The 21,069-nt window shown below is 38.9% G+C and overlaps 1 protein-coding gene across 2 annotated transcripts in view; it reads left to right on the forward strand.

Moving 5' to 3' along the window:
• Nucleotides 1–21,069, forward strand: part of MLLT3 (MLLT3 super elongation complex subunit) — a 109,532-nt gene that overhangs the window by 20,598 nt on the left and 67,865 nt on the right. The gene's annotated exons all lie outside the window — the stretch shown is intronic.

Raw genomic sequence — 21,069 nt, forward strand, 5'->3', positions numbered from 1 at the left:
TGCTGGAATGGGCTGCCCTGGGAGGTGGCTGAGTCACTACCCATGGAGGTGTGCAAGAAACTTTTATAAGTTGTACTGAGGGACACAGTGAGGAAATGTTGGTGGCTGGTAAATGATTGGACTCGATGATCCTGGAAATCTTTTTTGGCCTTGGTGATTCTATGATTCCTGAGTCCTTCTTGCTGTTTTGGAAGACTGGAGTGATGTTGGATATCCTACAGTCTTCAGGCACCACTTCCAGTCTCTGTGGTCTTTCAAAAGCATTAGAAAGTGGTTTCACAGTCACTTCTGACAGCTTCCTCAGCTGGAACTATGGATCTGTGTGTATCAGATTTGCCTAGATGATCTCTAACTAGATACTCCTCAATTGAGGGCAATTCTTCCTTTCTCCAGACTCTCTCTCTTACCTTCAGGATTTGGAATTGCCAAAGGCCACCCTTAGCAGTAAAGACTTAAGTAAAGAAGGCATTTGTTTGGCAAAATTGGGGATTATATATTAAAGTAAATATTAAATATTAAAGAACAGATAACATATACTGGATTCTTTGTGGTGCACTGAAATGTTTGTGCCAGAATATGGATTTATTGAACTTACTTTTGGAAGTCTATCCTTATCTAACTTAATACAATTGCTGGAAGCAAAATTCAGACTGGAATATATATATATTTGTCAGCTGAGCGATGCCAGTATGATAAGCCTCAGAAAGAGGCAGATGGACAGTTTAGATATTTGTTGCTTGAGGTAACATAAGTATAAGGTAATGCTGAACACCATGCAACTGTGACCAGCATTGGCATCAGAGGGAAACGGTTAGAGTCTGGTCTGTATTTTTCCTTCCTCCCTCAATGTGAGTCTGTTTGAAGAGAAGCCTGTGGCAAGCAGAAGGTCTTATACTTTATTCATCAGTTAGTATTGCTGAACAATGGAAGGGCTAACTCTGTCACAAGACTCAGTGGTAACAAAAATACAGTTTTGCTGGTATCTTTTTTTCATAATGCAAAGCAGCAGTTCCTTAGTAAGAGCTTTCCTGGAACAACAAACACAGGACAAACAGCAGAAGCCAAGTGTATTGTAAGCAGTTTGCTTTGGGTGAGGCAATTTGGTCAGAAGATGGTTTGACTACTTCAGTTAGCTGGGCCAAAGAATCCAGTGGCTGACCATGTTCTAGGGAACAGAAGTATTTCAGATCTGCAAAGTTTTTCAACCAAAACCTATTAAAAACAACAACAAAGCCCACCACCACAAAAAATAACCCAATCAACTTGGATCCTTTTCATTGTCTTTTTTGTACTCATATTTCTATTTTTTAGTTTCCCTCTTTCATTCTGTCATGTCTAGGTGATAAACTACATATGAGAAGCTTGAGATTTGCAGAGATCTGAAAGACTCTCCCTTGCGAGAGGCAGATGATGATGAACATTGACAATTCTTTATTTAAAAAACAAAACAAATAGCAAACTGAAGGAATGAAGGTAGAGTTGTATGGAAACATACATTTATGTTTGTTAGGTGCAACTCTGTATCCAGGAATGATGGAGATGAATCAGGCCTTAATTTTTTTATTTTTTATTTATTTTTTTTCTGCTAGGTAGTGTTGACTGTGTCAGGGCTGCAATAAATTAAGGTCTGTCTGAGAGCCTCTTGTCTCTTGTCACTTCTTCTCACCAGGCTCAGTCAGTTTCTTGCAGAAAATAATTGAATGGACGGAAGTGGAAAGATTTGCTTTGCTATTTCATTTCAGCTTTTCTGGATGTTGCAGCTGAGCAATCAGCCTGCACATCTTTTCAACAAAAAGGGGAGGTGAGGAAAGAGGGCAAGTGAATTTTAAGGAAAAGACTCAGTGCCATATATTGTAAACACAGAAACTTAGAACATATATTTAAATCAGTCCTAGGCTATCAAAAGGTAAAGACTGTGTCTTACACATCTGATGTGAGTAATCCTGTTTTTAGTCTGTGCTGGAAACCCTTTTTTTGTATTCTGAGGATGTGATTAGACTTTCTCAGGAAACAAACTGTGAAAACTGCACAATAAATGATCTAGCAATTGGATGACTATGGTACTGAAAATTTCGATTGGATGTAAGATGGAAAAATTGTAACTTGATTCGTCACATATGAAGAAAGTGAACTTTGTTCTCAGATTTTCAGTAAAATGCTGGGTGTAGTAGAAGTTCTGCAGAAGAGTTTATCTGGTGAAAATTTTTAGGCTGTACTGTTTCATTGTTTTATTTTTTTTTTTTAATTTTTCTAAGATGATTGGGAGCAACAGCGTTTTGTAGTTTTTTGGTGGTAGTTCTTCATAGTGAAATGCAGGGCTGATGACTTCTTTCACATTGATAGGATTTTTAATTTAGTTATTATTTGTTGAAAATTAATGTTTGTTCATCAATTGTTCTCCTGGCTGGTTTGGCTTATTAAAGCCCTCTCCCTTTCTTCCTGTTGATGTGACTGTCATTCATAAGCTTTCTCATAGATACTATTTTTTTTTAAATAGATCATTTGTTTATTTTCTTGTTCCAAACTAGTAAGACAAAAACATGCAGACGTGATGAATCTTGGCTATGTTTCAGGAAGATGTGCTTAGCTAAGTGCTGATATTTTTGCTGTTTTCTTTATAGTGGCCTGTGAAATGTGAATAATCCTTACTCCTTGCCTTTCAGTATTAATGAGGATACTGAAACTACTTATCCAGCTTCATCCTACCACTTTCTCTCCTTTCATATTTCTTTTGCTCATCTCTGACAGTGTTCCAAATGAGAGATGGTCTTCAGACTGATCTGGGGAAGCTGAATCCTTCTTCCATTAAGATTAAAAGTCACTTCCTCAGCCATCTGTGGAGCATGTGCTTGGCCTTTTAAAATGGAAAAACTTGATGTTGGAGAGAAAACTGCCTAGCAAAAAACATATTGAGAAGAAAGGGGCTTTAACTTGTAGAAAAATGCTTTGTAGTAGAGATGGTGTTGAAAAGACCTTTGAATTTGTAGCTTAAGTGCATAGAAAATCCTTGAGACTTCTCACTGTCTGTGAAATTGCTGCAAAAAAAAAGAGTGTGCACAGTGTTTATGTAGTTGGGTTCCAATTTATTAATAAAGAAAAAGGAAGTTTATTTTCAAACCTCTGTTATAGTAAGACCAATGTACTGGGGAAGATAACTGAAACTTGCTCTTATAGTCAGGGAACTGTTCTCAATTTAACTTGTCTTCAGACCACACTGCTAAGTAGAGCAGACAAATGGGAAGTGTGAGCAACTTCAGACACCAAGTTGTGACTTGATTTGGTACTTAAGCACAAAGCAGTTTAATTTGCTTGTTTATAGGAGATGACACACAAGAGGCCTGCAAAACAGCATCATCCCTTTTTTATGACTGCTTTTATGCACTGCAGATGTATTCTAGGGTATGCTGCTAGTACATGTAGTGGAGCAGCTCTGTAGTTTCTTCAGCTTCTTCTAAATGTGGTGAAGGAAGGTGTGTAAGTGTAGTGGGTTGTCTTAGGCTGGACAGAAGTTATGTCCAAGACTGAGTATATATTCAGTATCATGTTGGGAAGGGAAGGGTAGTTGTTGCTTGGGTACATATATGTAAGGGAGAAAATGCCAGTGTTGTTTTTTATTTAGTGATAGGTAGTTAAATTCACTAATATAGGCATAGCTGAAGAGTTGAAGTAAGTGCAATCTTCCTTTTTCTGTTTTGATCTGTGTCTTGAGATTTATTTAATTGTAACAAAAATACATTCTTATCTGTTTGCTGAAGAGGCCATATTTGTGAGGGTTTTTAGAGGAATTATGATTCTTATAAGTATAATGTTTTCATAACTGCTGATTTTTGGATACTGTTCCTGAGGTTGAGTAAAGGTGGGAAGAATTTGGATTTTGCCAAGTTGACTTTGGAAGGCTGTAAAAATAAAACAACAGAAGTTAGGGATGGGGATAGAAGGTTGAAGAAGACTGGCACTGAACATAAACTTCAAGATGTCATGAATGCTAAATAAGGAGAGAACAGCTTGTGATAAATAATCTGATTTTCATTTTACCGCACACAGTTTCCTGGTCTGCTTTTTTCTTTTCTTAACTATAATTCTAATAGTTTTGAGAGTTAATCCTCAGAAATATATGGTTTATATTTTCAAAAATTGAAAACTTGAGTTAGGTTTGATTCATGAAGTCAGCAGTGGCATTTTACAGATGTGTCAGCTTGCAAGAAATATGATTTCTGAAAGCTTTAGTTGTTCAAGCTAATGTTTCCATGCCTTACATCTATTTGTGACACTTTTTTTCTCCAGGGCAAAAACTCTCCAAAAGTCATTTCTCTGCAGAAGGGCATGAAGTAATGTTTGAAAACTGTCTACCTGAGTAGCAACGGCTCTGCTGTTCTCTGGGAAACATACATTTTTCCATGCCTCTGAAGCACATGAATGAAACCTGGTGGAAGAAGTAGTTTTGATCTAGATACTTGTTTTTTGCTGTTCCAAATTCAGAAATTGTTCCACTTCTTCCTCTTGTGAATCCTTCAATTGAATCATATTTTTTTTACATGTGCTTCTTATGACACTTTCATTTCTCATTTGCTTTGCTCTTGTGTTTTTATGGCTAGATAGAAATTCTGCAATACAGTTCCCTACTATGTATGAAGATACGGAAGTGATTTTACTTATTTCATGGCTCTAGTAGTAGGCCCTATCTTCCATGGTGATAAGGAAAAAAATTTGTAAACTTTATCCCATTTTAACTTTTTTGAGTAAGAATAGTTCTGTGTGGGCATACAGAATATTCAATTCATTGTGTCTTAATGAATTATGTAAATCTATGTTTTTGTCCATTTTATACAAAAGGCAAGCCAGTATAAAAAGTAGTACTACCAAAAATATTTGAAGATTTTCCTTCAAATAAAAACACTGGAAACTCTTTACTGTTTCTCAAAATGTCTGAAATAGTGTTACATTTTCTACTGTTCTTTTGGAGATAACTTGCTGACTTATGACTGGCTTTTAAGTTACTTTATCAGTATGATCTACAAAATAATTTTCTAATTTATGAAGGCCACAGACATCTTTTTCATTATGTCAAGGACTGTCAATTATAACAATCTTTAATCTTGCTGGCAGTTACTCTTTACTACAACAGACCAGATGTTTAGAGAGGTTTGCAGCTGTAAGGAAGGTAAACTTCCTGCCCTGGCAGAAACTCAAGGATGGTGGAAAATATTCAAGATGGAGAACTGCAGTTAGAGTATTGTTTCAGAGGAAACCTTTCATCAGGTATGATTTTTATTAAAATGAATGTTGCATGCAAGCTTACGGTGTCATTACAGAATCACAGAATGGCCAGGGTTGGAAGGGACCTCAAGGATCACGAATCTCCAACCCCCCTGCCACATGCAGGGCCACCAACCTCCCCATTTAGACCAGGCTGCCCAGGGCCCCATCCAGTCTAGCTTTGAACACCTCCAGGGATGGGGCATCCACAACCTCTCTGGGCAGCCTGTTCCAGCACCTCACCACTCTCATAATAAAGAACTTCCCCTGACATCCGACCTAAATCTCCCCTCCCTCAACTTCAAACCATTTCTCCTCATCCTGCAGTTATCTACCCTTTCAAAGAGTTGATTCCCCTCCCTTCTGTAGGCTCCCGTTAGGAACTGAAATGCTGCAGTAAGGTCACCCTGCAGCCTTCTTTTCTCCAGGCTGAACAAGCCCAGCTCCCTCAGCCTGTCTTCATAGGGGAGGTGCTCCAGCTTCAGATCATCTTTTTGGCCCTCCTTTGGACCCTCTCCAACAGCTCCCTGTCATCTGTATAGATCTTCCTTTGAGCTTCCAGAGATGCTGAAAATATACAAACAGTATTTTAGTATGTGCTCTCCTAGATAGCATTTATTAAATAGTAAAATAGTGTGGAGTATTACTGGAAGAGAAACAAGTGCAGGATAGGTTCCTGTGTGATCATAAAGTTATTGGTATGAGGGTTTGAAGAAATCAAGTTCTTGCCATTACCTGTATTTACTCTGTGTAAGGAGAACTTCAGTGGATCTGATCTCCTTGGAACTGTAATAGAGAGGGGGTATGTAAGTGCTCAGAAAGAGTTTAAATATGTGTACATCTGCTGCAGAGAAGCTTAAGAGTTGATCGTGGATTAAGGATGAGAGGAAATAAATCCTAAGGAACATGATCATTAGCAAATGGGATTTGAACAGAGCCTCTTAATGAGACAATGGATTTGCACTCCGAAAGCCCAGCCATACTTACACTTACTAGTGTATGTAATTTAGTAATCTGGTAAAAGGTGGACAGCTGTTTAGAGGTGAAAGCAAGATATTTCCACCCATTCCTGAAATACAGCAACTCGCTGTCAGCAGTCTTCTGTACTGGCACACTAGTTACTGTTCTGCCTTCATTGCAGGGTTGCCAGTCTTGCTTTGAGGCTTTAGTGATGTAAATGGATATCTTTTTGCAGAACTAAAAACCTGAATGGATCTCTTTTCTTTTGGTAATACACTTCATTGAAAGATTGGGTTAGACAGGGTTGGTGATTATCTTAGAGGGTAAAGGGAAGGTTTTAAGTTGATTATCTCCAGATAGAATGTGTAAGTCAAGTAGTCCACTACTCTTATAAATAACCTTTATACAGTAAGTAAAAAGAAAAAAAAACACACACTGAAATGTATTTTCTGGGTTTTTTTCTTGGTTTGTTTTAAAATTTCATTTATAGGATGAGGAACAATGGTTACGTCACAGTCTGTGTAATTGTATCCATTGAAGCATTACCTTCAATACTAGAGAAGAGTTTTATCACTTTCAGTTCTCAATTAGCCTTCTCTGTGTTCTGTGTGGACTTTATGGCTATTCATGGAAATTGCAAACCAGCACATGAAACTTTCTGATATATTTCATCCAGCAACTTTGTCATATAGTGATCAAAGCTTCTAATACTGTAAAATTGTTTTGGTTTTGACCAGCTCACAGATGCACATGTGCACAAGTTCATAGCCAGTAGCACTGAAGCTGCAAATATGTTCTGCCATGCACAACCATTGATACTGTCATAAATTTAGAAGTTTATCTTTGTCAGAATAACTACGTGGGATTTCCATAAAGTCTTTCACAGGACTAATCATATTATCTTCCTCCTAGTATCTAACCAAGTATTTTTAGTGTCTCCTTTCTCTATCCATATGTCTAGGGTCAGCTGTGTGCTGTCTGTGTTTGTGTTCTAGCTTTCTCTGCCTTCACAGTTCATCTTCTCATAGAGTGAAAGATCTAGCTCTAACACTTGTGCATGGCTAATACAACAACAGAATGTCACAGATCTGCCTTACAGGAAAGTGTATACACACTACATGTTCTTCTCTCTTCTCTAAACAAATACATGGAAACATCTTTGGCATACTTGCAGCTTTACAGTCTCTCCTCAAGCCTTCTGTGGTCAATTAGAAGCTGGAGAATACATTTTCATTTACAGACAGATGATTGTTGTTGGAAGTTTACTGCTCTTAGAAGGAAAGAGATCTTTTCTGCCCTAGTCCTGGTCTTCATGTTTTTTTGAATGTTATTGACTGTGGTATTCTGGAGAGAACATCTTGATGAGGTTCTCTTTAAGATAAAGAATATTTTTTGACTTGTTTGCTTATTTGAACATCATATGAGATAGTTAAAGCAATGGTAGCTATTTCAGTTTTTAGCAAAGATTCTGTTGGATTCAGCTATGATAACACTTGAATATAGTCTGTGCATTCTGTGGGCAAATTTTCTTAGAGGTGGGTGTCTGAACCGTGAAGAGAGCCCAACTCTGCTGTGTGCTCAGTCCTAGGTCTCCCTACCAGATCAAGTGTGAAGGAAAGTCAATGGCCCATTCTCTGCTGTGGTTACACATTGCTGTAGGATGATATATTCATTTTAACTGTTCAGGAGAAGGGATTGAACTGTTACAAAGCAAGGAAGAAAACTTGTAAACACAAGCATTGCAAATCTTGTACTCGTTTCTTAGAATCACATACTACAGGTCTGTGGGCAAAACTGAGCTCAGAGACCTATAGGTCCTCCCGAGTATTTCTTTCTCCCTCTTCTCACTATACTCTTTTACTATCCAGCTGCTCTGAGGCCACATTCGAAAAGGCTCTAACTGCTGTTTACCTGTTTTTTTTGTTTTTTTTTTTTTAAACACAGCAAGCTTCTATGCCTAGAGGGCCTGTATGTGCTTGCACACAAAGGAAGTTCTTAACTGGCACTTGACCTGTTTCCCTCCTTGTAATCTCCTGACTGAAAGTTTCCTGCTTCTGTTACTCTGTTACTGTACCCTTTCTGGATTTAAAACATTCCTTTTCCAAAATAAAATTGCCACTTAATTTTTTTACCAGTAGACCTGTAGACATTCACCATACACTACTACTCTTGGCATATGAGCAGGCTTTGTCCGTTGCTGTGACGGCCAAGCTCAGCACTCTGAGCTGCCAGTGAGACTGTGCATGTTCTACCTTGCTTCAACATGGCTAAAGAGCGTGCATGCAAAACCTAACTCTGTCTAAACTGAATTATGGGATCATATTTACAGCCCCCTTCATTTTTTTCCCTATTTCCAGCAGTGTCCTTGACAGTCAGACTTCAGCAAAATTTACTTTATCTTCTCAGGACATTGAAGGCTACATTTGCGTCAGTCTAGGTTAAGTTCAGTGACCCGCACTATGTTTTCCTCTGTGCTGCCAGCGCCATGAAAAATGCATGCTATGTCCCTTAGTATGACTGTGCTGTGGACTGATTGATGTGTGGATTTACAGGGCATGCTTAGCTTGGTCTGTAGTACCTTTCTTAATCTCAAATGAGCAGGAGGTATGAAAATCACTTGTCCAGTTGAGGTGATAAAGAGATGCTAGTAGTTTCACTCCTGCAAACGAATCTGTAAACAGGTTTAAGGGGTTAGCTGCATTTTCTGACCACTTTTCATACAGTGCAAGGAGTAGTAGCAGGCAGGACACCTTTTCTCTGGAGGGCTTTAAATTGTCCTTTAAACAGTGAATGTCCTTCTACATTGACTGTACCAGATCTGTCACTTTCCTGGTCAGGCAATTCTAAACTCTTCAAGAAGTTAATCCTCTCATGTACGTTTCTTTTGTATTTTATAAGAGCATAGTAAATCACTAAGGATCAGCAGTTACTGTGTCCTTTCAGAATATCTTAAAGTTGTTCTATAATTAATTTTAATTATGCAAAAAAAGCACCGGTGACCTGACTATTAAATACCTGCAGGATAATTGTAGACTCTCTATGCAAGGAATATCTTTATTTCAGTAGAATGTGTTATGACTGCCAGGGTAATGCAATAACTGCTGACCATCAGGCAATTATGTTTATATTTTGGGACACTTAAAATGCAAGCTAAATGCATGTTCATCCCCTGCTAGATATTCCCATCCTTGATCCTAGCTGGGAGCCTACACTACATTTCTCATCCTTAGGAGACACATTCATTATCTTCATATGCTGTTAATAGTCCTTGTGATTTTAGCAGCGCTGCACACAGTTCAGCCCCTCCTCTCAAGCAATTTAAAAGCACAGCCACTGATTGATTTTATTACCCTACAGCAGAATGTAACCGAGGCTCCAGAGAAGTGAAGTTAGTGACTGGACTAGTCCCCAAGGCTGGCATGGCACGCATCCTTTACAGTAGAGGGAGATGGGAGCTGAACATTAACAACTTATGTGACTGAAAATATGCCTGTTAAGAATTTTTCAGTGGTCATATTAAAAAAAACAGTGCATTGTTAAATGTAAAAAGAAAAAAGGTACAACAATATTGTGTGGGCCCCAATACAGGAAGGACATGAAGCTGTTGGAGTGTGCCCAGAGGAGGGCCACAAAGATTATCAGAGAGCTGGAGCACCTCCCCTACAAGGATAAGCTGAAAAAGCTGGGCTTAGCAGCCTGGAGAAGAGAAGGCTCCAGGTGGACTCTATAGCAGTCTTCCAGTGCCTGCAGGAAGGCTGGGGAGAGGAATTTTATAAAGGAATGTAGTGACAGGACAAGGGGAAATGGCTTTAAACTGGAAGAGGGTAGATTTAGACTAGATATTAAGAAATTCTTTACTGTAGGGGTGGTGAGGCACTGGAACAGGTTGCCCTGAGAGGATGTCCCCTGCCTGGAAGGAAGCATTCAAGACCAGGCTGGATGGGGCTTTGAGCAACATGTCTAGTGGGAAGTGCCCCTTATAGGTCCCTCCCCTTATAGCAGGGAGGCTGAAACTAGATGATCTTAAAGGACCCATCCAACCCACTCTATGCTTTGTTGCTCCCATTATCTCTCACTTCATGCAATTGCTGAATTTTTTCTTAAATCATTACAGCTAAAATTTTTCAGGAGGTTGTGACAACTTCTTAAGATGGAGTACTTTTGAGGACTTTGAAGTTCAAGTTAAGTTGGCAAAGTAAAGCAGAAAGAGTAATAATAGAGTCACTTGCAATTGATATATTGAACATCCAAAAACTTTTGTTTCTGTGATTCATTTCCATTTATTTGTATGTGACGTGTATGTCAGGGCTGTCCATCCTGTTTATGAGTCGTTACCAAAAATTAGTATATTTTTCAGTGTATACTTCTATATTTTGCTTGGAGTTTGCTAGTTGTTTGGTGTTTTGTGTTTTCCATTAGCCTTCTAACCCTGATAACAGAGTTAAAAGTTTAGCTGCTCAAAATCAATTGTTTTTTGTTTTATCAGGTTATTGTTGTTCAACTTTCAGATGGCAGTCCCTCTACCGTAGAGCTTCTGTTTGAGGTGCTTGCTCAATAGTGGCATTTATTTATTTATTTATTTATTTATTTATTTATTTATTTATTTATACTGTGAAGACTTCCCTTAAAATTTTTACTTTGCTCTCTGATTGCGACCGGTCCTCTTTAACATCTTTGTCAATGACATCGATGATGGAATCGAGTGCACCCTCAGCAAGTTTGCTGACGACACCAAGCTGAGTGGTGCGGTTGACACGGTTGAAGGACAGGATGCCATTCAGAGGGACCTCGAGAGGCTAGAAAGGTGGGCCTGGGTGAACCTGATGAGGTTCAACACGGCAATGTGCAGAGTTTTGCACTTGGGCCGGAGGAATCCCAGGTATCCATACAAACTGGAAGGAGCGGTCCTTGAGAGCAGCCCTGCAGAGAAGGACCAGGGGGTCTTGATAGATGAAAAACTTAACATGAGCCAGCAGTGTGCCCTTGCGGCTCGGAAGGCAAATGGTATCTTGGGCTCCATCAGAAGAGGGGTGGCCAGCAGGGACAGGGAGGTGATTGTTCCCCTCTACTCTGCTCTTGTGAGGCCCCATCTGGAGTACTGCATCCAGGTGTGGAGCCCCCAGTACAAAAAAGACAGGGAGCTGTTGGAGAGGGTCCAGAGGAGAGCCACAAAGATGATCAGGGGACTGAAGCACCTCCCCTATAAAGACAGGCTGAGGGAGCTGGGCTTGTGCAGCCTGGAGAGAAGAAGGCTGTGGGGTGACCTCACTGCAGTCTTTCAGTACCTAAAGGGAGCCTACAAACAGCAGGGGAATCAACTCTTTGGAAGGGTTGATAACTGCAGGACAAGGGGAAACGGTTTTAAGTTGAGGGAGGGGAGATTTAGGTTGGACGTCAGGGGGAAATTCTTTACAGAGAGAGTGGTGAGGTACTGGAACAGGCTGCCCAGAGAGGTTGTGGATGCCCCATCCCTGGAGGTGTTCAAGGCCAGATTAGATGGGGCCCTGGGCAGCTAGGTCTAGCATTAGGTGGGAAGGTTGGTGGCCCTGCATGTGGAGGGGGGTTGGAGATTCATGATCCTTGAGGTCCCTTCCAACCCTGGCAATTCTGTGATGGGCTGGGCAATGCAAACCTGAACAGGAAATGCAATGAACTTGAGAACTCTTGTTTCAGCAGGGATCTTCATGACAGAGGAGAGTGACTTAGCTGTTTGCAAGTTGGCTATATATTGGCCATCAAAAGCTCTCTGGTGTGACAGAAAGAACGGGTCTGTTGTGCACTGTCAGCCGAAGAAGTGTTCAAAGGCAAGGTAAAAGCCATGCTGTACAGGAAATTAAATCACAGGGCAGGGAAGTGGAACTGGGCTGACTGCAGTCATTAATGCCTCTATAATGAGGGACCTACAAGGAATGTTACTCAGCAACTGTGATGTCCCTTGTGTGATGCCAATTAAATAACACAGATGTGGAATTTCAGACTGCTAGGATTTGGATACAAACAGAAAGGACTGAAGGTTTCTTGCAATGCAGAGATTAATTGTGGTGTCCTGGAGAGTGAGGAGTGGTTGAACTGTGCCTATATGAAAATCTGCTGAACAGTGTTACTTTAATATAAACCTGGAGAATTTGGTGTTGATTAAATAATTCTGGTTGACATTCTGAATGACAGGCTTTGATTGCTGAGATTATTATATATAGGTTCTGCTTTATTTTCTCCAAGAGCTATTGTACCACTTCCTGGGGTGTTGCTTTGGGAGCAGAATACACATAGGTCACTCTGAAAGTAATGCCTCATATTTATTTACATGGAAACTACAGGAGATAGAAAGAAATCAATAACAGTATTTAATGGAGCAAATTCTCAGCTATAGAATATGCTATTTTTCAACACAGTCACTACCACTAGAAATTTTTTTTTGCCAGTGAGGAACAAAAGCCTGCATGCTATGGTTATAAAAATATGCACCAGCAGAGGTGACCCATTGTTACCACTGCAGAAATCACCACTCACTGCCTCGCTGTGCTCATAGCCACTGTTTGGCAAGCATAAATGTTCAGTGAACGTCAGTGGGTGCCATTTTTTACTGATGAAGGAATTTAGTGCCGCCTCCTTTGCTTCATCTGCACTTCAATGTCAGACACGTTGTGTCAGAGCGCTCCTCTGCTGCCATCAGTCACATGGCAACAAGAAGTGGAATATTGGTGAGAAGGTTCAGCCTCTATTGCTGTAACACCCATATCTGCCTCTGGCACTGTGGGCCAACACAATAAAATAGGAGGCATACTTTCAGAGCAGACGTCACAGATCACTACTAGTCTGTTTATTTTCAAACTGTACAGTGTTGTAAATCCCTATTTTGGATTCATAGATGTGAATTTTTTTTGTTCTGCTTCCTTTCTTTTATTACTTACTCGTGTCCAATTATTAAATGACTGTCTAGGTAGGGTAGGTAATTTCTTTTCCAGTGGACTAAAAACTCAAGAACCATATCTTTCACAAATAAACAGTGCTATTTCTGCCCACCAAGCAGCTAAAGTAATGTACTATAGTTTGTTATTAAGCGTGTAATTTTCAGTGAAGGAAGTAGATAATTGTGGAAATGTGTGTTTAAGAGACCACATTTGGTGCCAAGAGAACCCATGTTTCCTCTTTTAGCAGCAGGGGATTTGAGGAGGAATAGCGCGCCTCACTGATCTCCAGCGGGTTATGTTTTCTTTTCCAAACCAGCCAGTGGGAAGTCTAGCTGAGATAGTGGCTGTCTTGTTATGCCAGTCTTTGGTGTAGAGGTGAAGGTGTCATGAGTTTACACTGAAGGGTGGCTGGAACGTTGAGAAAATTGTCTATTTAAAAGACAAGAAAAAAACACAAAAAGCTACTCTTTAAAAGCTGTGGATTTTTTTGATTGGGGGATTTCTTTTTCTACTTGTAGGCTTCTGAAAGAATTAAGTGTAGTTAAATTTTTAGCTTATTTTTGTTATTTCTAAAAACAAGTTTTTCAGTACTTTTTTTCCCTCCCAACTTTGTTCCCTAGTACATCAGAATGAATGTATTTTAGTGGAAAATAGTATCCCCCGTTTTCTAGGCCTTGTCCCAAACTCTGAAGGATCTCGAAGGGAGACAAGGAATGAACAGGTCGAGTTTCAGCGAGGGAAACAGTGCTACAAAAAGACATCAAAGTGCACTCTAACCTGATATTTCCAAACTAATGCTTTTTCATGTTTGAAAAGTTCAGCTACAAATATTACCTCTATGCAAGCATACTATTACAGGAAGTAATGCTGTGAGATGTCCGAGGTGTTGAGTTTATTTGAGATATATATGCCTGGCTCTGCAAAGTGTGGTGTTATATGCCAATAAGGAGAACATACAGTGTTAGTACTCCCCAGTGCAAGTTTTGTGTACACAAGCATCCTTCGGCCTATGTGTTGGTTGAGGACACAGTATCACCATTGCCATTCCCAATAATAACTACTTTTTGCAATGCTATGCTATCGATGCTGTTAGAAAACACTTCTCTGTTTCTATGTTTGTGTGTGTGATTTTAAAATTCGGTGTTATTCCTGTATAATACAGGATTTTATCTTCCTTATAGACCTGAGTAATTCTTGTATTTTAATGCTAAATTCAGCTTTGTTCAGCTGTGTAAATGTGGAAGATGAGACCAAGGAAAATAGGATTTGAATTTATAATTGATTTTTCTTTTTCAGGATGTGAACTATACTTTAATTTCCTTTACTTTGCTAAGTGAAAAAGCTGGCAGAGGGGCTGCCCGTGTAAATACTTCTTAGCCTCTCTGATGTGAAACAGTGGATAGTTACCACTACCTTCAGCAGCTTGTACATGTAAGCTGTTTGTTTTTTGCACTGTGGTTCCTTTGAAGTTAGCCTGTGTAATAATTCAGCGCATAGGAGCATATACTGAACACTCAACTGAAGGCAGTTTCATTCTTTTAATGAAGAATTCAGTACCAGTATGAGTTTGGGTTGTGTTTTCAGAGGTTCACTGAGGCTTATTGTGGAGGGAAAACTGTTGCGTTATCTAGCATTTATATTACCCATGTCTGTGTCATACAAGAAAATGTACTAAAAAGTAAATGTTACTTTGGGTATATACAATTGTAATTGATTCATTGCCATTTTCAGCAAATTCTTTCAAATATGTAAATGAAATTCTGTGATTGTTAAATCAAAGTTCTTTAAAATTTAAACAGTACTTCTAAGAGACATAAAATGAGCAGTTCTTTGGTAATGTTTCTGATGTGATCAAAGGAAGAAAGGTGTTCTTTTGATGGGTTTGAGTCTCTCCCTCTGACTCCACCCCTTGATGTGTCACAACTAGGAGGTTTGTGAAGTCAGTTGTCACTTGTCCATCGCAGAGCTCACCTGAACACTTCCATATGGCATGCTGCTTATGTTTCAGGGAGCATCTTGAGTGTGGGAAGATATGGCAGTGCCTGTAAATGAACTCCATAATGAAATTCTGCCCATAGTCTTCTTAATTATGCTCCTCGTTTATGCTTTCCGTACTTCTGAGGATGCTTTGTGGTGGGCAGTTCTCTTCTTCACAGTTTTTGCTATGGGCAACCTTTCTCATTTTGACAATTAACCTTTAAAAAGGAAAAAGGAAAAAAAAAAAAAAACCAACAAAAACAAAGCAGTCAGACTCTTAAGAGAATAAGAGAAGAAAACAGAATTCTCCTGTTTGTAAATCTTCAAGACATTAAGGAATTTAAATCAAGAAAACAATAGGAGAGAGCTTGTAAGTGATTCCTCTTGTGAAGAAGGTTAGTATTTTTGCTTAAGAGGAAGAATCCTCCAATAAGTGTTTCGGCTCAAACCTTGTGAAACGTGGGAAGGGCTGTTGTCAGGGGGAAATGCCAGCTTTGATGAAGACCTAGCACATTGGTGTGATACTTCTGCTTTGGTCTTGTGATCACTCTTTTTCTAATATCTCTTATTTATGGGGTTTTGAGAACATGGATTAATCAGATGCCAGAACTACACTGATGTCTGAAAAGTGGGTTTTGCTGTTCCTTCTTTCTCACTCCCTGTTCCTTCTTTCTCACTCCCCCTTCAGCCTCTGTGAAAACATGCTGCTTGGAGTTACTAGGTGGGATAAGAGGTGGAGAAGCAAATGAGCAAGCTTTAGGAATATTCTCTTCTTTTGATGTGAATTATGAAAAAAGTCAGTGTTCTAAAATTACCAGCTTTCTGAATTTGTCTACTTAAAATATGCTGACTTACTAAAAGCTTTTGATGTGCTTGAACCATCATGGCTACAACTCACTGTGTTCCTGCAGTACACTTGTTAAAATGAATGTTTAGATAACATGGGTTACTTTTTTCTTAAAAATAAAAACATGCTTCTCAAAACTAGGATAAATTATTTTTGAAGCATGGAAGTAGAAACTTTCTTGTAACGCTTGCAGTTCATCAGTAGAATCCCTATCTTTACATCTATCTTTATATTGATGTTAGATACAGGGGAGGTTAGGAAAGCGTTATCCTTGTTAAGCTTCTCTGATTGTTTTAGTCAGCATCTTGGTTGTAACATGGAATGATACTTGAGAAATTTTTAGTATAGCCTAAAAAGAAAGCATGGTAATGAAACAGGCCTGCATTAGCATATAGATGTAAAGACTTTAAGTGGTAACTGCCATCTCGGCAATATGTATACGCAGTGTTTGGAAGTTTCTTCTTTCCAGCTGTGTCTTTTGCTTGATTGACAGGTTACTTTTATTGTCAGATAGCTCAGATGTGTTGTAGTGTTGGTAGCAGATGAAGAATGTAAAATAAAAAGCTGTTGGGAATATACTACTTAAGTAGTGAATTGAAGAGCTGATTGGCTTCATCTGCTTTACCTCTCTGAAGAGCTGCTGAAGGCAGTAGTCTTTCAGCAGGTTTTTAAAATTTCAGAAGTTTTATCTCTTAGCATCAGTAAAATGGATAGGAAGTATAGTGTAGAACATTTATAGATGAGATTAGTTAAACCCTGGTAAATAAATTTAAATTAAAATCCTTAGAAATCAAGATGAATGTCAGGCAAAGCAGATTCTTTCAATCAATGCACCCTGGCACTTCAGTGTTGGCTTACTCACGAAAGTAAAGGAAGTAAAGAAAATTCACTAGAGTGAAGTTTAAATTTAGCATAAAAGACGATGATTTAGAATTTCACTTAGATGTAAGGGACTTAACACAAAAGGAAGAGATGGCCACCACCTCTCTTATAAACAAATATCTAGAAAAGATTTCTGTTGAATTTGTGAAACTGCATCAAAATAGGAGTTTTCTCTCCCTGCAAAGTTGCATATCTTGTTTTATTCCTTTTTTTAAATGTAGCTTCTGTTCTTTCTTCCTCATGCATTGTGTGAGCAGTGTGAAGAGTGCATAGTCTTTGAGACAGGTTCTGTCAGTCTGCTACGGACCAAAAAAATTGGGAAGAACCTTGCGTAACTGAAAAGGAAAATCTTCATTGAATAGGAGAAGATAGGAACAGGGACAGTAGTGGAAATAATGCTCATAGAGAAATTGAGGTAATCTGAAGTCGAGAACGGGAACCAACAGTGTGAAACTTTTTTTTTGGTTGTGAATATGACTTTTCCATACCTTCTGGGAAAGACAGTTTTATCTTTCTCCGTCATAGATGATCTGCTTTTTTTCAACTATTGTGAGTGGACATCAATTCAAGTATCTCCAATACACTGGGGCATAATTCTCCATTAAAAAAACATAGAGTTTTCTCTGTATACATTTATGTATACATTATGATTTTCCAAAAGTTAGAAATGTATTAGGAATGTACCTTTGAAAGTGTTTGCTATAGATCCTGAAGGTTAAAATAATGCCAGTGAGCTGTTAATGCTTCTTAGGAGATTAATGTGGTTGTGAGCATTCGTCCTTCAATTAAAAAGCAATTGTGAAAATTAAAATGACCACTTTAATCTGTAGTTTTATGTGGAAAATATCTTTATAGCATCTATTTCATTCTGTTCAGCAAGTTTGTGACCATATAACATGCCTTCCATGCTTGAGATTACTGTGTCTGGCAGTCCACAGGATGATTTGCAGGTTGGTGAACAGTGGAGAGAGGCAGAGTGAAGGTCAGCTGAATGGCTAAGTGAAAGGCTGGCTGAATGAAATCCAGTGCATGGAAACAGGAAGTAAGGGCAGAAGTTTGGAGTCAGAGACAAGTTAGCAGGGAATAAGTAGCTGGCCATCTCTTGCACTAGTCTGATTAGAAACATATCCTCATGCATTGGGCCGTTCAAAATACAAGGCTGGCACATTTTCCTGACTAGTTTTTCGAAGTGACTGTGGACAAGCTTGATAGAAAACAGTTTTGGAAGGTAGCAGTTACAGTGCAATAACAGAGGCCCATAAGGCAGTAATAAAGGCCTTCAAGGGATTTAGAATAACAATTTGACATGCTGAAAAGCCTTACTGTTGCCTAAAGAAGACTGAAAATCCTCCAAAAAGTTTACCAAAACTGATTTACGGAGAGTGAGGAGGAGAGAGAAGCATGTGTTTGTAGTGACCTTGGAACTGAACACTGGCTTATGGGATTTGATGGGAATGGTTTGCAGGCCAGAGAAATAAAAAGCATGTGTAGTGAGCATACAGTTACATTTGGTTGAAATGAGAACAGAACATTAGTGCTTAAAGTTCTTTGCACTTTTTTGTAACTACAAACATTGTGATTGTTATTTGGTTGCTAGAGTTGTTCTTTTCAGTTGTAAAAGATTTCTTAAGGATCTGAAAATAAATGAGGGAACAGCTCGGCATAATGATCGTACATTCTCTTTTGATGTCCTTGGAATGGCTTTTCTTTTTTGTTTGCTTCATACCAAAATATGGCTGTGCCACTAAGCTTTTTGTAATGAATTCATAAAGGAAATGGGAAAGGTGTGGGAGAACAGTGTATGCAGTGTATATTGAGAATGGTATTTTTCACTGGATGTGTTTACCAGCTTATGTGGACTGCAACAAGATAAAAATTTGGAAGTGACCAGTACTGTGGAAGCCATGTACTGGGACATTTTAACACCTACTGCCTGGTGTATGTGCACAGTTGAACAGGGAATCAGAGTTCTTCAGACTTAGTTGCTTATTACACATCTCTGAGTAAGTTATTCCGTTTTTCACATCTCTCTTTCTATAATAGAGCTTTAGGAAAGGTGCCACAAGACTAAACCCTCCTCATCCTACCCCTCCCTCTCTGCTGTTGGAAGTTTTGACCAGTTATATCTGGAGATGTGTCTTTACTGCTAGCTGAGGTCTCAACTCTTTCTTCTGGTGTTTAAGTGTTCAAGTCCCTGACTTCACAGACAAACAGAGATGATGTTTAAGTATGATGATAGCCCATCTGTATGCTCCCTATGGATCACCAAGAAATGTTGGTATTTCCTATTCATCTTGTTTCTCAAAGCAACCGGGGATAGTTCTGGGAAAGAACTTACTAGAAAATATTGGTTACAAAAAGTGAGCAAAGAACTATGTTCTAGTATGGACAGTGAGATGAAAAGGCACAAAGCCTGTTTAAGAATAAACTTCACAAATTGTGTTTGTATTGCATGTTTCACAGCAAGCCTCACTCAATAGGTTAGCCTGATTGTGTGTTATATTCCTGTGCTGAAGCACTGCAGAGTCTGTGATATAATCAGAACTATTAATTGGAGAAAACTATTGGAAAATTTGCCTTTTACACAGAGTTGAGGATCACGTGGAATTTTGATCACTTTTTGTTAAATGCTGTAGATAGAACAATATCGATGTTAAGATGAAAACAGTTTCTATGATGGCTATCAAAGACAGATGATAAAAGTAGATTATGCAAGACTCAATGTTCCTGGTTTACCTTTTGACCTTTAGCCTTTTAAAGGTAGTGGTACTGCCTTTGGCAGAAAATCCCTACTGATAGAACATCTTATTTATTACGTGTTATAATAAGGTAGTTGCAATTGTAAAAACATATTCTCCTAGTGGGTGTCACTGACTGTAGGGAGTAGGATGGGGAGAGAAAGTGTGTGCGTGTGTATTCATTCTTTCTTGTCCACAGCATAAACAACTGTATAAACACAGCAAAAACTATGATCTGTGCTAAACTCTAACGATGCTATCACTGAATTCTGTTTTGCAGTTACTACAAAACAATGTGAATGCTGCGCTAAATCTGCATGATTACATTTGCCAGCATCTTGTGGTTGTAGCTGAAAGCCAACAAGCATTAACTCAAGCATGTACACCTTTTCTGACATAAAATACAGAATAAAACAAATAGTATAACATGAACCAGAAAAATCAAGAGTAGAAAATGTCACACTCAGATGCAAGACCAACAGATTAACAGCTTTTTACTCTTGCCTGAATACATGCTCAGTCAATTGTATAAATTAACACAGATCTGTGTTGGATTGTTGTTGTTGTTGTTAGGGAAAGAAACTCATTTGAACTAACTTGCTACAGAGCTTGCAGGGGATAACTCACTATTTTTTTTTTCTTCAGATTAATTGCATGGCTCTATTATGTGATGAGATTTTCTTCTTTAGCTGCAGACTTCGTGAATAGAAACTTTAGTGCCTGTTAGACTAATTTGGATCAAGTAGGTTGTAAAGGAACAGTGCTTCTTTGAGCACCACTGGTTTGTAGAAATGTACAATGTGTGCTGAAATTCTGTGTGAAAGTGAGTGGAAGTTTTGGGCTTGTAAAAGATATGTAATATGTGATTTTAAATTTTACCAGCAGTTACTGATCATAGTAGTCCTAAATATTTAGAGGAGAGAATATTTAGTTGAGGCTAAAATTATAACTGTATTGACTTAAGTTTCATTTACTGGAGACTGCGCATCAGAATTTCTTGGAAGCTTCATAGAATGACAGAATGGCCTGGGTTGAAAAGAACCACAATGATCATCTAGTTTCAAACCCCTTACTATGTTCAGTATCACCAACCGCTAGACCAAGCTGCCCAGAGCCATATCCAGCCTGGTCCTGAATGTCTCCAGGGATGGGGCATCCACAGCCTCCTTGGGCAACTTGTTCCAGTGCTTCACTCTGAGTGATAAACTTCTTCCTAATACCTAACCTTAACCTCTCCTGTCTCAGTTTGAAACCATTCCCCCTTGTCCTGTCACTATCCACCCTTTTAAATAGTTGTATCCCTTCCTGTTTATACACTCCCTTCAAATACTGTTTCTGTTTTTATTATGAGTTTCTATTTGTCTTAAGTTTGCTGGGTCAGGATCTCTGGGTGATGGGTGGTTTTTTTTTTTGTTTTTTTTTGAGTAGTTTGGACTTTAATTCTTCTTATGGGATCTCCCCAGGCTGTCACTGCATAAATAATATAGTTTATCAATCT

This window comes from Phasianus colchicus, chromosome Z (genome assembly GCF_987193195.1).
Source record: "Phasianus colchicus chromosome Z, bPhaCol1.hap1.1, whole genome shotgun sequence".
Lineage (NCBI taxonomy): Eukaryota > Metazoa > Chordata > Aves > Galliformes > Phasianidae > Phasianus > Phasianus colchicus.